Source organism: Gadus morhua, chromosome 14, assembly GCF_902167405.1.
Source record: "Gadus morhua chromosome 14, gadMor3.0, whole genome shotgun sequence".
Lineage (NCBI taxonomy): Eukaryota > Metazoa > Chordata > Actinopteri > Gadiformes > Gadidae > Gadus > Gadus morhua.
This window is the reverse complement of record NC_044061.1, coordinates 2986583-2991701: the sequence shown is the minus strand read 5'-3', so window position 1 is coordinate 2991701 and position 5119 is coordinate 2986583.

Below are 5119 nucleotides of genomic sequence, written 5' to 3'. Positions count from 1 at the left end.
CCCACCCCCACCTCTCTACACATCATTCCTCTGTGCTCCGCTTATATACTCCTCCTCCTCCTCCTCCTCCTCCTCCTCCAAATGCTCCTCGCTCACTCTCACTCCCCCTCCTGTCATGGAGATGAATGTGTGTGGCCTGATGGAGAGCTATGGGGACCGAGTTCCACCGAGGAAATGAACTCATCCCACTGTCTCTACTGCATCGCTGGCCGCTCTCCTCCTCTCTCCTCCTCTCTCCTACCTCTCTCCTACCTCTCCTTCTCACGCTGTCCTCTTTTGATTTTGGTTTTCTGTAAGGTCAAGTACGTTTCCCTTTGTGCTGGGTGTTCCAGGACATGACTTTTTGATGTAAAATCGTTTTAAAGAACCGCCCCAATAGTGGATCCTCTATAATAGATGGATGAATAATCAAACCTAACTTGGCACTTCCACCACTGTGAGTCTTCAGTTGCTGTTGTGGTCGATCCATTCCTTAAATATGTTCTTCTAAATATATAATATAATAACATATGGGGAGAACTACGGAAGAGGATTAGGGAAACATTTGAATATGGATCTATTAATATGATATAGATATCTTAATATAGATTATATGAATATAGATTAAAGTCAGAATTCTGATGTTTATTCAGACTCTTCCTTTGAGACCTTATCACCGTTTGGCAGTTTTCTTTCTGTCATTTCGTAAAAACAAATAGTTACCAAGCAAGGCATTTGTGTGATGAATATGTAGCACTGAACTAAAGCGACACGTGACACAGAAGACACCGCACAGCGTCCAACTGGCCCATTAACAGCATGGCCCAGTGATATCCCTGTGGGTCGTTCTCGCCCCTGCTGGGGTGGTAAGTACGGCTGACCCAGGGGATGATCGGTGCGGTCCGATGAAGGGGCGATGTTTTCTTTCCCGCGGCGTGGGTCAGAGTTCAGGAGGACGTGTTAAACTGGTGGGAACCGGCCACAGCGTGTACTCTCCCCTGCTCAAAGGACAGAAAACAATGCTGCTTATCGCCTGCTGTGTGACACTGTGTGTGTGTGTGTGTATGTGTGTGTGTTTGTGTTTTGTCACACTCTCCCCACTATGTCTCCTCCTCAGGGAAAGAGGTGCAAATGTGCTGTTATTGAATATTAGGGCAGATATCAGGTTACCTGCTGAACACCTGTTACAGCCCACACACACACACACACACACACACACACACACACACACACACACACACACACACACACACACACACACATATACACACACACACACACACACACACACACATATACACATGCACGCAAACACAAACACAGATACACTAATTGTATGACAAATAGATACATACCGACACGCAGGCAACCTGATACCCACACACAAATATAAACCCCCCCACACAAACACACACACAACACACACACACACACACACACACACACACACACACACACACACACACACACACACACACACACACACACACAGACGCAAACACACTCACATTTTAAACCTGCTGCCCAGCCTTTGGGCCCGTGATGTGACAGGCCGGGCCGGGATTTGATTAATTAGCCGTGGAAAACATGTTTGTATAAACTGGACAAATCTACGGGTCATGTGACGCGTGCGCCCTGGACTTAAGGTTTCCACTGGCTGTGCGGTTGGTTTGTGTTTGTGCTGTTTTGGTACACGCTGAGCTCCGCAGCCCACCTGGCACTAGCTGGCGTCAGTCCAAGGCTGCCACACTGATAAGACCTCCGTCTCTCATGGTGTGTTGAAGCCCTTGAGGAGCATTGTGTTTTGCTCGCCTCCTGAACAGCAGTGCAGCTCAGTTCCAGAGCTGTTCTGTCTTAACAGACAGAGAGACACACTCATAATGGATGAGCGCACCAAAAATAATGGTGTGCCACCAGACAGACGTGTAAGCAGACAGATGCCGGTGGGGAGATATTCAAATGTTCTTGTGTTTGAAAGAAATGGAGCAGAACATGGCCAGACCGATCCACACATGAGGTAGTCTGGAACGTCTCAGTTCATGCTTTTTGATTATTGTGTTATCAAAAGGCCCAGACCACATGCCTACAGTCATCGTATCAAACCCGTTTCATATCCGATCAGCGGCTGTGATTGGCCCAACCCGGGCCAGGTCTGCTGGAAACATGTCTGAAGGAGGGCTAGACGCATACGGCAGAGGCAAATAAAAACACGAGCTTGCAGCTTCGTCTTGTTCCCTGGCAGAAAATAACAAACCCATCATGATCATCGTCCTACACCGATCTCTATCCCTTATCCAGGCAATCTATTCTCTCCTTCCAACTGCCACGTCCAACTGTATTTTGAACGTCATTTCTTTTTTGAGTGGAGTTGAGGCAGATGGAGAATCGAGCAAGCGTGTGTGTAAAGTGTCTCCTGTTCAATGCTGGATCATGTTCTATATGAGTAACGTGTGTGGGAGCCAAGGGTCCAGGCATGGCTCTCTCCCCCCGGTGTGTGTGTGTGTGTGTGTGTGTGTGTGTGTGTGTGTGTGTGTGTGTGTGTGTGTGTGTGTGTGTGTGTGTGTGTGTGTGTGTGTGTGTGTGTGTGTGTGTGTGTGTGTGTGTGACATACCCCCGGCTAGAAGTATGCTTCTATTTATACAGAGTGTGTGGGTGGGGCCTTTTATGCAACACAACAGAAAATATTGTTTCGAGGTTCACAACGAATTTCCGGTCTTCGTTTATCGTATGCAGGCTGCAGGCATCAACTCGGCTATGATAGGTATCACAGTCCAGACCTATAACATAGGATTACTTATAACACTAACGAATACAGACAGAGGTCTACATATAAGGTGTAGCCTTATATGTAGACTAATAGGAAGATTCAGTTTTGTTCCAGGGTCTCTCTGGGAAACAATGCCCCACCTGAGGGCTTTTCCCCTTCTAGAATTCCCTGGAATAATGAATAAGAGGTGCGGCCAGCCTAACAGACATTCCTTCAGTGGTTCCATAGCATATCTTCTCTCCCATCTCCCCCACTGCCCTCCCCCTCACCAGTTGTAATCTTAGTTCTGCGTGATCGGCAGCTCAACAACACGAAGAGTAAACGTAACCCTTGACCCCCTTCACAGGGAGGCACGGGCCGGTGGGTATGTTGTTACCCAAACCAATCAGTCGGCTGGAGAGGGGCTGACCTCAGCCGGATTAACTGACACGGAAACTAACAGCGGTGTGAGAGGCCGCAGCTAGTGGCCGGAGAGCTAGTGTGTAAACACATCTGAACAGCTAGTGTCTAAACGCATAGCGTCTGAACAGCTAGTGTCTAAACGCATAGCGTTTGAACAGCTAGTGTCTAAACACATAGCATCTGAACAGCTAGTGTCTAAACGCATAGCGTTTGAACAGCTAGTGTCTAAACGCATAGCATCTGAACAGCTAGTGTCTAAACACATAGCATCTGAACAGCTAGTGGCCGGAGAGCTAGTATCTAGACAGAGTCAAGGCAGCTAGCGTCTGAACACTTAGCGTCCAGATACAAATAGCATCAGCTAGCATCTGAACAGCTAGCGTCCGAACAGCTCGCTGCTCAACAGCTAGTGTCAGGACATCAAGCGTCTGAACAGCTAGCATCCAGACAACTAGCCTTTTAACCGCTAGCATCCAGACAACTAGCCTTTTAACCGCTAGCGTCCAGACAGCTAGCGTCCAGAGAGCTAGCGCCCTGCCAGCTAGCAACCTGACAGCTAGCGTCTGAACGATTTATTTTCTGATCGGAGTCGAAATAAGAGCCAGTGTGTGTGTGTGCGTGCGTGTGTGTGTGTGTTTGCGTGTGCGCGTGTGTGTGCGTGCGTGCGTGCGTGCGTGCGTGTTTGTGAGTGTATACATAGATGCATAGCTTGGGCAGACCCCTGAGGATTCTCCTTAATGAATGACTTTCAGCAGAGCTTTTCTACACCAATGGCATGCAGTTGCAGGATCCAAATAGACCTCCCTTCCTAGAAAAACAGCATGTCTGATTAGAGACCACACACAAACACACACACACACACACACACACACACACACACACATTCAAACACCTACACTCACACACACGTGCACAGAAACTGATTTCTTTCTTCATCTCTTTCTTTCTTCATCTCTCTTCTTTTCGCTCGATCTCTCACCCACATACGGAGAGGAAGAAATACATAAACACCTCCCCACACACACACATCATACATCATCCTTTCTCTTGCTCTCTCGTCTTTCTTTCCTTCATTCTATTTCTCTCTCACACAATAACTCAAACACACGGAGACCCCCACACACACTCAGTGCATGGGTTTGTGCATGCATAGAACACACAAGCACCATGTTTGTGGCAATAGAGTCTCTCTCTCTCTCTCTCGCTGAATGATGTGTGCGTGCATTTCCAGAGCTCAGTGTTAATCTTCCACGTTGAGCAGCCTGATGACTGTTAGCATGCCTCCAGACACCGCCCCACACACACACCCACACCCACACACACACACACACACACACAGAGACAGACAGCTGCATTCCTGCACTGCCAAACCGCCCTCTCCCATACCAAAATTAACTGGGGGTTAACAGTGTGCAAGGTGATACTTACCGTTCCTCTCCCTCTTCCAATGTCCCTGTGTCTCTCTCTCCCTCTCTCTCTCTCCCCCTCCCTTTACGTCTCGCTCTCTCTCTCTCTCTCTCTCTCTCTCTCTCTCTCTCTCTCTCTCTCTCTCCTTTTTTTTCTCTCTATGTATGTGCATGTTCCCTGAGTGTGTGCCTGTTTCTTAGGCCGCTGTCATCAAGTTAAATAGTTACATGAAGGTTTATCCAACCTCGTCCTAGGTGAACCCCCCTGTCAGAGAGAGGCGGTACGAAGTGGGGAGGAAAACAAAAACCCAGGGCTGAAATCAGAGCCGCGGCGCTCCTGAGGCACAGGAGGTGACGTCTGAAAGAAGAGGGAGGGAGAGGAGGGGGGAGAGGAGGGGGGAGAGGAAGAGGGAGAGGAGGAGGGAGAGGGGAGGGAGAGGAGGGGGGAGAGGAAGGGGGAGAGGAAGAGGGAGAGTAGGAGGGAGAGGGGAGGGAGAGGAGGGGGAGAGGAGGGGAGAGGAAGAGGGAGAGTAGGAGGAGAGAGGGGAGGGTGAGGAGGGGGGAG